The 12,334-nt window shown below is 37.3% G+C and overlaps 1 protein-coding gene across 2 annotated transcripts in view; it reads left to right on the top strand.

Annotated features, from left to right (window-relative positions):
- The window catches only part of PRIM2 (DNA primase subunit 2), a 67,587-nt gene that overhangs the window by 17,404 nt on the left and 37,849 nt on the right, over window positions 1-12,334 (top strand). The gene's annotated exons all lie outside the window — the stretch shown is intronic.

The raw sequence follows: 12,334 nt of genomic DNA, 5'->3' as shown, positions 1-12,334 counted from the left end.
TGTGCTTACAAGAGAGGATGGAATGCACTGTAAGGTAAAACATAGGCTTTAAATATAAGCAGTAGCTGAATGATTTATTACGATTATGATAATTGATTATGGCTTTTTACACTATGTGGGCTAGCTGTTCTCTATATGCATTTTACAGAAGCTGTAGTCATTTTGGGAATGTAACCAACACAATATCTGCTGTTTAGTTAATAGGTAAATATAGGAGAGGTGCTTCTTTAAAGTGGTCCCATGAGTTAATAGGTATTGACATCATGGGTTACTTTGGTGTCTCCATCTACTGAAAACTGAGTATAGTTGTTTCCTCATTGATGTAAGAAGGTTAACAGAGACATTTCTATTGTCTACCAAGTGCAGTGATATTCGAAAAGTTAGTTTAGTAGCATAGGAAATGTGAACAGTGCTTAAAAAAACAAACGGATTTAACTATACATTATATTGGGCCAGCCAAGCCTAGTGAATTGTGAAGTCAAGGAGTTTAAACCACTACTCTTCCACTTATTTATTTAAGACTTTATTTGAAAGAAATCACATCTCCATTATCGCAAGTATGATTAGGAGATCGAAATTTCTGTGTGTATTGCACAGCAGATTGTTTTTTTGATAGTGACAAACTTTATGTATTTACTTTACATGTTAGAACAGCAAGCATGAAAATTAACCCCTTAATGACAAAGCCTGTACATGTACGGGCTCAAAATGCATTGTTTAGGGACCGCCCATTGTCCTTAAGGGGTTAATGACGTGCAAAATGACCGTATACAACTTGACGTTAACAAACGTAAGACTTACTGGTTCTGAAGGAGAATGTCTTGATCTTACTAAAACCCTAGACCTCAACCGGAACCCTCGCTGAGGCAGTTACTGGAGCTGTCTGGGGGTGAGTATACCAACTCAGCTCTCATATGCAAAAAAGCGCACTGTTAGATCGAAGATTTAAGATTGGATGGCCAGATGCGTGTGTGTTGCTTACCCGGAGAACACATGGCACCAATGTATCCATGGAGGCCCCACCTCGCAACTTAAAGGATCTGCTGCTAACATCTTGGTGCCAGATACCACAGCACACCTTCAGAGGTCTAGTGGAGTCCATGCCTCAATGGTTCAGGGCAGTTTTGACAGCAAAAAGGGGATCTACACAATATTAGGCAGGTGGTCATAATGTTACGGCTGATCGGTGTATACACCCTTAAGGTCTGTTCTCTCTTGCAAACGCGTGGAGAGATTCTAAAGAATCTCTGCCTTTCCTCTTTCCTCACCCACAGCTCCTTGGTGTCCAAACGCTTCTTCTGCTTAGTAATGTACACACAGCACGCACGCCGCCGGCCCGAGCCAGCATTGGCTTATGTGAGAGCTCCACAAATTGCTCCCATTCTTTATCCATGCGGCTGTATGGGACATTAAATTGTCGCTTTAACATATTATTCTTGGTGGGAAAACTATTTTTTTACTTGTCGTAGTCTGCTCTTACTGTTACACCCCAAGCAATGGTAATCTGTCTGACACCATATGTAGCAGGTGTTGATAGCTTTCACTTTATCCATTCTTTCCGCGTTCTAGAAGAACCTATGTGTAGGGTTGATACTTTTCCACCTAGTATTTTACATAATGAGGCAGATTTAAATGTTAATTTTGCCCTTTATTTTTGCAATCACCTACAGGTGTTTTGTGTATGTATATATAAACTGGAAGTCAGCAAATATGCGTTCTTCAAGAGACCTCCTGAACTTTGTATACCATTAAACAACATTAGTATAATAAACTTTATTTTCTAAAGTGGTGTGATCATTAATTAGAATGTTCCACCTAAGCAGAACATTAGCCAAGTGCTCAAGTGTTAATGGAAATAAGGCCGCTTGGACACCCTTAGTGCCCTTTTCATGTGTTGCTGGCATAAATTGATCATTACTGGAGAAATTATGAATGAAGAAAATTGATAGAATGTATTAGCAAATATAGCACAAGTACCATGTTGAACTGTATGGGTTCTGGATTCACTAAAATCAGACAGGAGAATGGAAAAAAATATATAAATAAGTGTAAAAAGAAATGCTTATTTATTTTGTGTGTTTCATGAGATTTTAATGTTTTTTTTTATGTTCTTATGTTTTTTTTTTTTTTTTTGAGGCTTTGGTCAAGTAACTTTTTAGATAGAGGTTTTATATTTAATTTGAATATAATGTCAGAATAATTGATTTCATTTGCCATGTATTTTTTTATTAGAAAAAGACATTTTGTTATGCTAATCATGTAGGTTTAGATATTTGTCCTTGGCAGGTAACCACACTACCAATAGTACATTCATTCAAAGGCCTTTCTATAAGAGTTGTTGCTTTTGCCTCTAATTTCTTTACCTCTGTTTCAACTCGATGAGGATGTAAATCAGGATCACACAAGCAGTATACAAAAGGGAAAAGATAAATGGACAAGGAATAATCCGTTGACCAAAAATCATTGGCGTTAATCCTTGCCCTGAGCTTTTCTCCTGAAGTGTGTTATTTAATAATGCATTTGCCATTTCTAATTCTGCGAGTCGAATTCTCTGCGAAGTGTTTGGGGTTTGCGAGTTACTGCATCTTCTCGGCTCCGATGCCGTCCTCTTGACACTTGGCCGCACTTAAACACAGCAGATTTCATCCATATTACCCACCAGCGCAGAGGAAAAAAAAACCTCAGCAGAATCTTGTTGCTAGGAGACCGCCGAAAACTGAAATAGCTTTTTTGTACTTGTAAATTCACTTCTTTGACAGTTCTGCTCTTATAGAGCAAAAATGAATTCAGTCGCCACAAAGAAGGATACATCACCCGCTCGAAATCTAATTTAAAAAAAAAAAAAAAAAAAGAATCGGGAAGTGCCCGGGGAATATGTGCAGGAGAGGAGGTTGATTAAATGAGCCGAGTGTTCTGCAGCTGCATATGCATGCATCAAACCCCCCGCGTGTTCTGCACACGGAAAACAGGGACTGTAACTTAGAACAAAGGCAAGAGCCCACATACCCTGCAGTGCCCGTCGCATGACTTTGACATTATATCGCTAGCCGACATTAAAGAGCAACATATGCGTCTTTTTAGTTTTACTATTTCCTTGGAAACGGCACATCCCCTAGGGGTTGAAGAAAGTGGCATTTTAGTTAGTTACTGTCTACTTCTGTCTTAACGTATTAATAGAGTGCCTTATTTTATTCATTCAAAGGTTGGGTCGTTGAGCAGTTGTCTGAACCTGTGCCGATGTTATATAATATCTTGCATATTTGCAAACTGTCCCTTTTTCTGGTTAGAAAGGACAGTCTTGACAAGGAGATTTTTGTTCTATTTGTCATTGCTGTCGGGCAAATTGAGCATGTAAAACACGGGCAGAACTTCACAGCCCAAGCGGTGTGTGATCTCAGCAGTGTTTCGGGTCTGACCAGCGGGCACACGTTGCTAAGATGGCCTTCGCTCAATATATTGCGCCAGTGAAACCGCAGGTAACTTACAAAAAAAAAAAATAGTCATGAGATAAAGTATAAGTTCATTCAATGCTCTTTTGGCGGCTACACAAAGAATGTAGCTTCCTAAAAGTGGTCGTTTCACATCTAGAACTTTCCTATGTTTAAGCTGAAAGCAGTGATGGGTCGCTTCTGGCCTTTACAGTAAGCGAATGACTCTGATCTGTTTAGAGAACCAGACTTTTAAGCAGATGGCACGGAAACCTTCATCGCGAACTTGGGCAGCAGCATATAGCACACAAGACAAACCTGTCATATACGGCAATGGAATTAGGTGATAATGCTAATTTTAAATACATTTTACGAGTATTCCATTTCCTTGTGTATTTTTTCCCCTGCCAGGCAGTAATGTGTTTGTATTCTAGCTTCTAGAAATCTATTTACTATGCTTGTTATTTTTTATTTCTCTTACATAATTTCTTCATTATATTTCCACCAGGGGCATGTCATCAGCAGGGTAACTTAATTTTGATCCTGAGGCTTTTGTATTATTTAGTGGTAATGGCATGATGACTTTACTCCTCGGCATCCGTTATTTACTGTAATAATGCATCCAAATCTACTGACGTGTTAACTCATTCTCCTTCTCTCTGCTCTGCTACTAGCTTCTCAGCTGCTACTATTTATTGGTTTGAAGGAAAAGGACACTTGGAGTTCAATGACTTGGTATAACAGGTGGATGAAACAGTTAGGAAGGCGACTGTCTGGTCGCACAAACCATTAACTCACAACCGCTGGCAGTTCCTGGAAGGTTAAAAGTCCACAAACCAAAATGGAATGTTGTCTTGTGGTTTTTCTCCTTTTTTCGCTGACTTTTTTTTCTTCCAGGAACTAGGTTCGGATGATAAATCGTAGTATGATCTGCTAAACGTGGGTCATGGAGAATGATTGAGAATCAGAGACCGTTACATAAAACGAGCAAAGGAGGAACATTTATAATCAACCTGTCAGAGCAATTTCTAAGAAAGCTGTTGTGAAGACAGGCATTAAAACGTGTACGTCAGACTCGTAGCTGCTCTAATTTTGTTTTAGTAGAAAGTGACAGTGTATCGTTTGCCCTGTGATCATGTCCTGCGCTGGCTCCATTTGCAGGTTAATGGAGCTTAGTGACCAACCATCGAAGCTGTGAAAGTGCTCCAGGTATATATATGGTGTTTGAAGGAAGATTCCTCCCGCTTTACTTTTGATATATTTGGCATTTTCAAAAAAGCATGCAGTCATTTTCAAACAATGGATTTCCAGTTTTTTATTAATAGATTATTATTAGATTAAATATATATTTAATATGGCACAGTTATGCATATTCCAGGGCAAAAAAATCCTTGACACTTCAACTTCAGTTCTCAGTTTGGAAAGTCAGCTGATCAAGGGATCAGCTGAGCAGCCCTAATTGTGTGTCTTTATGAAAAATGAACTTGGCATCGGTATGCATAACTGTAACTATAGCTCGATGATGGTAATCTGGTGGCAGGATCGATAGCATTGTCTGTTATTATAAGGCCGGCCTTCTAAAATCATGGGATGGAATCTAAATGTTTCTGTAGGATGGGGAATAATGTATACCTCCAGAAGGCCAGAGGGATAGTAGTTGATAGTCTCAAGCTTTAAAAGTTTGATGTATGTATTAAAGTGTGAACAGCCTTACTTGACATTTGTGCGCCAGACAATAAAATAATAATCATCTAAACTGGCTTCATCTTGGGTATGTTCATCATATAGTAATTATTACAGGGAAGCTATCCATTATATGGAGCTTAATGCATATTATAGCTGAGTGTTGCCTTGATTCCATGTGCATGAAGGGATTCTGCCCATAGAATCTCATATATTGAGATATCAAGCAGTCAATCGATGGCATGAATTGTCGTACCGTGTAGGAAGTGGACAGCTGCAAGGCTGCAGCTTCTGTCTTGTTTTTATTTTTTTCATTGTTGAAGAATTCCTATTAAAGTAACCACTTTATAGGATGCTAATATGCATACTTCTTTAGTTGAGATGTCTGGGACAGTATACTGTCCCTTTAAATTTATATTTTGCAGTTAAGGGACATGACAGACCTACACATATGAAAATGACTTTCTTCGAGCTCTCTTACCACCTGTCTTAGTTTTTCTGTTGATTGACAGAGTAAACTATGCAGTAAACATTGGAGAATTACATGTCAAAGCAGATACCTACTGGGACCGCAAGGAAAAGGAGAATTTGACCTTGATGCCAAATGACTGCAATTTTAAAGCCATCTGGCATTAATAGCAACTCGTTGACCGCAGGAGAAGAAGCTGTTATTGGATTTAACTGGGAATGTCACAATATTCTTGCGTGAATATTGCATTTGGATTCTAAAGACCCGAAAATGTTCTGTGTTGTCATTGTTACCTTGTTTGTATTTGTGTCACACGGTATAGTGGCAGCTGTTTGGGATGTGTCACATTGCATCCACCCAACTCCCACAATCTGTCATTTAAATGTAATGTGTAGAAGTTTGGCTCGCGCAGCTGGTTACAGAGTCAACTTTGGAGGGCCATTAGTTGCTTTATGACAACGGGCTTTCACCTTGTCTGGGACGGTCTGATACAATTTGTCCTGGGTAATGCAGGCGCCAGGTGCTGCAAAGCGATGACACCTGTCAGCCTTTATCTGTATGAAACCGAATGCAGAACCAAATACTTCCCACGGAGATTCTACATTTTATGCGATGCAGTCCTTTTACTATATTTGCTATATTAGAACTCACCAAATATCTATATTTTTTGTTAAGGAAGAATGTTCGGAAGGTGTTGGAATTCTGCAAATTGCAAGCGATGCTTATTGAAGTATTTCTGTTTTACTTATCTTTTGGGCTCGCTTGTCATGCCAATGCGGTGACAAGCTTAACACAGTGTATTCTATGCAAACACACAGTTATTTCTGAAAAATACAGTTACCACTTGAATCCAGCTCGGAACGATAAGCCAAAGGTTAATTGTTGCTGACAAGGATGCCAGTCTGTCAGTGCTTGACCTCTCCACTTAAAGATGTGAGCAAAATTTTCTGAAAAACCATAAAATTCAGACATGCTGTCAAGCTAATATTTCATAAATCACTGAAATGACTGGTCGCCATAGAAATTGTGTAATAATTCAGTTGCTTTGCAATATACATATGTGATGGTGAGGTTTTTGTTTTACGTCTGAACAATTTTAGATTTTTTCTTTTTTTTTTTTTACCAGCAGCGCGTGAATCCACAGGAGTAGGAGGTGGGGTATAAGACATGGTATTGTTAGCGGATGGTGGCTACAGTAACATTCTACCTTGGCCGAAGGTATTTTTGGGCATTCTTATTAATGAAACAAAATGACCTACTACATTGCAGTTACATACTCTCCAGGATTTGGTTTTGTTCTCTATGCTTATAGTTTTTTTTAAATAAATTACTGACAGCTAGTTTCATAACAGTTCATGTTAAGTGCGGATTAGAGACTGCTCGCATGGACCACTGGGTTTACAGTTTCCATGTGGGATAATCAAACATTTACTTAAATCTGTTACTTGTGGGCTCATCAGAGATCCCTGGAGGGTCTGAATAGACCCCCTGGTAACCTTTTTATGCACCTGATGTACTTGGTGCTCTCTGACAGGGGAAGTGTGATCGGTACAGTGAGGAAATGTCCCTGCCAATGCAAGAACCATACGACTCACTATTATTTCCTTGGTCATCTAGACCATGTTTTATAGGATGTAATAGTACGTGCTTGGTCACAAAAGGGTTGACCGGTTTGCTACCTAATATAAGCGGGTGCAACTGAGCTCCATGTTTTGTATGTTCCAAGAAGCAGACATTTAGATCCAGAACAGGATAAGTATCTACGCAGTTTACAGGGGGACCCGGGATTTTATGCAATGCTACGGATCCAGGAATATGTATTTAAAAGGCATATTAGCACTTACCTGCAACGGAAAGGCAGACTGATTCCCATTTTTGTGCTTCAATGGCTCAGTGCTTTAAAAGCTTCTTTCTTGAATGGAGATGCATACACATATCCACACAAGAATCCTATCACAGTTCAAGGGCAGTGTGATCCTTTTCATCACAACGGAAAAAAGAAAAACCTCAAGCAGGCACGGTTTTTGATATTCCTAAAGAGATGCAACCTAGCCGTTTTAATTCCGTAGCTGTAATACGTCAGACATAGATTGAGAGGTTATTCTAAGTCTAATAGCGCTAATGCAAAAACCTCTTCTTTGTCTGCTTACGGTAAAAACCCATATTTTTATTTGAATGCTTCGGCTGCTTCCACTTTCAGATGTTAGTGTCGAAAAGATTGTGATTAATGAGGGCCTTGTCACTTGAAATTCATTTCAGGTATTATCTCCTCAGTGTTAAACCAGAGTAATTCATTGTAACATAGATGGATGATTTTTATAATAACATGCATACACAAGGTTAGCAAGGTAATAACGTTGGCAGGGTAGTATAAAACATGATTAACACAACTTTGTCCTTTGACTATTATACATTTGGTTGAACTTGATTATGAGAAGAACCAAAAAAAGCTGTTCTCTTTTTTTATTGCAATAGAATTTTTAATTAACAAGTTCGGGCTTTTCAGTGTAGTACATCATTCCAACACGTAAATAAAATATTTATTGTAATATAATTCATTAGATTTATTTGGGATTTATTTTGTAATAATTGCAACATCAGCACATTTTACTTTTGGAGATGAGAACAATTCTTTTGAAGACTCCAGATTGCTATATTCAGAATTATCATTTAGAGTGAATGGCATGTGGTCTACAGCGACGGTGTTATAAATCTAAAAGATATAGGTATTTTAACATTTTAAATATATTTATTATGAGGTATTAAAAAAATGTGCTAGTCAGGAATAGAAATTTGCAATGAGCATGTAAATGCACATTAAAGCAATTTGTATTTCATTCTGTTAATGGCTCTGGAGCTGATAATCTGAGAAATGTAACACGTACTGCTTATACTTCTCGCATTATTATTATATACCCACTGAGAAGCATTTCATCTAATTAAAAAAAATTATCATATGTTTTGTAATGAGCCACATATATATAGATATGTGCCATGGCATATATAGAAATATAGATATATTTATCCCATGGAAATTATTTTCTCCTTGAACATAACATATAATGCAGTTTACAGAAATGTAGGTTAGCATCGTTAGAACCAGATTTTATCTGATTTATTTTCAATAAGCTTCCAGCCTGTGTTATTGTGACTGAGCCATTCTATTGTTTACCTCTGGCAATATGTTAATGAGCCGGGGTGTTTTTCCAGTAGGTTGTTGGGCTAGGATAACAGAACTAGAACGCATACAGATGTCTCATATGAAGCTGCCTGTTTTTTAATTGTATTTTATAAACTTTATGACGTTCCATGAAAAGATAAGCCATAAAAAAACCTATCATGACAGCGTAGAGCGCTAGTGCAGTGTCCTTGAGAACCGTTCTCATTCACCCTCCCTACTAAACACGACATTCACGAGGAATGAGTGTTGCTTGGTCAGAGACTGATCAGCAGCCACAAAAAAAAAAATGAAAGATGTAAAGGAATGAAATGATTGCTGTCTATGATTGCAGCTACAGAGATACCATGCTGTCAAGAGTAGAATTAAAAAAAGAAAAAGGATATCTAACTCTAGTTAGATCAGCTGGCTGGCACACCTGTCTGACCCTTGGTGCCATACAGGGGATTATGCCAAAGCCATCCACCCCACTCAACTGCAAATTGCAAATAATAATAATAATAAAAACCCTATGCCCATATTTTACAAATGATCAGGCTAATGAGGGTGATGCTAGTTGTAGTCCACAAAAGCCGAGCACCAAAGAGCAAGCGGCTGGTATACTTTTTTTTTTTTATTATTATTAATCTTAACTGTGTTTGTATAGTGTTATGTCATGTAACACTTTATTTTCTGTGTGCCTACCCTTCACTTCGCTGTGTGCAGTCATGTACTGTGCCCTGTAGTTTTCAAAAATAATACAATAACCTATCTGTGGTAATTCTGTAATCTCTCGGGGCAACTGAATACATTTTGGTGATTTTTTTAATTATTTTTTTACCCCATAACCAGTGCAAAAAAAATAATTAAAAAAACGCCAAACCTTGATCAACTTAACTATAGTTGACAATTCTCATACTGAAGGCATACAAAAAAATTAATGTTTCATTTTTTGATATGTTCGAAATATACAAAATTTTAAGCTAAACATATAAAAGTGGTATCAAAAGAAAGCCCTATCAGTCTCAAGAAAAAAATGGGGAGTACGAGCTAAACATAAACATTGTAAAAACACACACACAAAAAAGCTTTTGGAGTACAAAGTACCTTTTATTAAAGAAAGGGCTAGATTCTACAGAAGAAAAAAAATCCCCTTATGATATAAGCATCGTCTTTTTTTAAGTGTGTGTAGGACCTTAAATGATTACGCTTAATTATTTCCAGTGACCCGATCTGATATCTACAGAATAGATTTAGATCCTGGACAAGAAACTAATACTGGAGGATAAATATTGGGCATAAGTGTCAAGCCCCTAAAGAATGATGTATTGTCCTGCTTCTAATTGCTTTTAAAAAAAATATGCTTCCATAATCATTCTCCACTTCTTGTATTTCAATATTTAAAGCATTATCTCCTGAGAAACTGAAAACGAACTGGAAATTAAACACAACACCCTTCTTTTGTGTACTGGAGACTGGTGCTGAATTACCTTATGCAATATGTTTGTTCTCCGTGAGATAACACGCAGTGCCCTGACATTAATATACCTTATAACACTTTTTGTTATCTAGCTGTATCTATGGCAACATGGCATTTGCTTCTCGTGTTTAATGTGATGTGTATCTTTGTATATCTTTGTCTTAGCTGATAACAATTATAAATCAAGTTGTAAGAAACCATTAGACATGACCTAAATGAAAGAATACTTTGTTTATTCCATTAATAACAAGACCGTAACACTTAAACCCTGTAATAGCTAGTATTTGTGTAAAGAAACCATGAATTCATCTTAAGCAATTGTTATGTGTTTATCAGCTTAAAATAGATGACGCAACAAGAATTTCCATATTTTCGGGAAACCCCACAAACAAAACAATTGGAAAAGTGATAATGATCATCGTTGTCTACGTATACCCTTTTCTGATTGCGTTTCAGTTATCTAAGTATTATTTATACTGCGCCAGAGCCCAGCATGGAGACATTGGGGTTGTAAGATTTAATTGGCGTATATATCCATACGTTAACATTGGTGATTGGGCTTCTGTCTTTCGTTGGGTAATTGCGCACACTTTGCCGGAGCATGCAGTGATCCGGTGTAGGCGTACTCTCCGAAATATGCTTTGAGCAGAAGCACTGACCTTATTACCATTTCATTTCTCGTGAATGAGCTGCGCTAGACGGCTGAAAACCCCGCGTGCAGATCAACTCCTCAATAGCCGGAAACTTGTAATGGGGGAAAAAATGTTAATCTCAGATAATGAAATGGACCTTCAAATAAGTGTTCGGAACAGTTCGTTAGGTTAATTAAAATAAGGATATGTATCATTACTGAAGTGGAAGTATTTTCACGGTAAAGACCGATTCAATTGATACTTAAAATGGGAAATTTAGAAAATGTCAGTTCCTAATTCAGATTACCGTACGACTGATGACGCCCATGGTGAGCGTAGTACAAGTATTTGGGGTTTTATGCTTAATAGGGCCGCCATTTCTCTGGGTTTGCTATACCAGCTGCTGATAAAAGGCTGCTTTACCATGAATCTGGTTTCATTGCATGGATGTCGTCTGCAAGAGCAGATTCTCCTCCAGTAATTTATACAAGACTCTCCGGTGCTTAACAGTTAAAGAGATTTTGATAATTTAGTGAAAAACATGATAAAAAAAAAATATAGATTAGGTTGAAATGTTTTTTTTTTTCTTTTTTCTTTCTATAACTAATCAGCATAAGCCCCATGCTGTAAAGCCTCCTGTGTTCTTCATCCTCATTCTGATAACCAGGTTATCCAATCAGACCTACAGTGTAAAATAATAAGCTAGTTTAAAGCAATCTTAATTATCTATTAACCTCTTGTCTTTAATAAAAATGAAAAAAAAAAATCAGTAGCCTTGAATGGCTTGTCTGGAGTCATGACCCATCTGTCTGCCCTATCTGATTTTAGTGTGTTAGGTATATTTTTGAAAAATGTGAAATAAAGAAATAGATGAAAGTGAACAAAACATAAATAATATGGCATTTATTTAGTAAAAACACCCATTGCCGATGTGTGACAAAGTAATCACCCGTTATGCTCATAAATGTGTTTATATATGTGCATGTGTGTATATGTATGTGTGTACATAAAATATGTGTGTGTGTATATATATATATATATATATATATATATATATATATATATATATATATATATATATATGTATTATAATATAATCTAACATTACAATTGGTTGGGAAATATGTGTTATGGATTGTTTCCGACATTGCCTCGGAGTCGTAAAACTGTGTTGGTGTAGCCCTGCCTGGCTCACATATGTGAGAGATAAATTATTTATACGGATTATTTACTAGGTTTGGAAGCGAGCAGCCGAATAGCTGTATGATTAATTCACTTTCTATTTTTCAATGATTTTGGAAGAAGCAGACCTGTTTTCCTTACGTTCGGGTGGACGAGCACATTTCAGCGGTGCAAAGAATGCCTGGTCAGCATGTGGCTGCGCTTTGCGACTAAATCAAGATAGCTGCAAATGTCTTTTTTTATTGTCAGAAACAGTAGTATCAGTTCTTGCAGAACCTGCACACATTTTACAAAGAGAGATAA

This window comes from Spea bombifrons, chromosome 3, assembly GCF_027358695.1.
Source record: "Spea bombifrons isolate aSpeBom1 chromosome 3, aSpeBom1.2.pri, whole genome shotgun sequence".
Classification (NCBI taxonomy): domain Eukaryota; kingdom Metazoa; phylum Chordata; class Amphibia; order Anura; family Pelobatidae; genus Spea; species Spea bombifrons.
The sequence above is the reverse complement of the archived record's forward strand: the minus strand, read 5'-3'. Positions and strand labels throughout refer to the sequence as shown.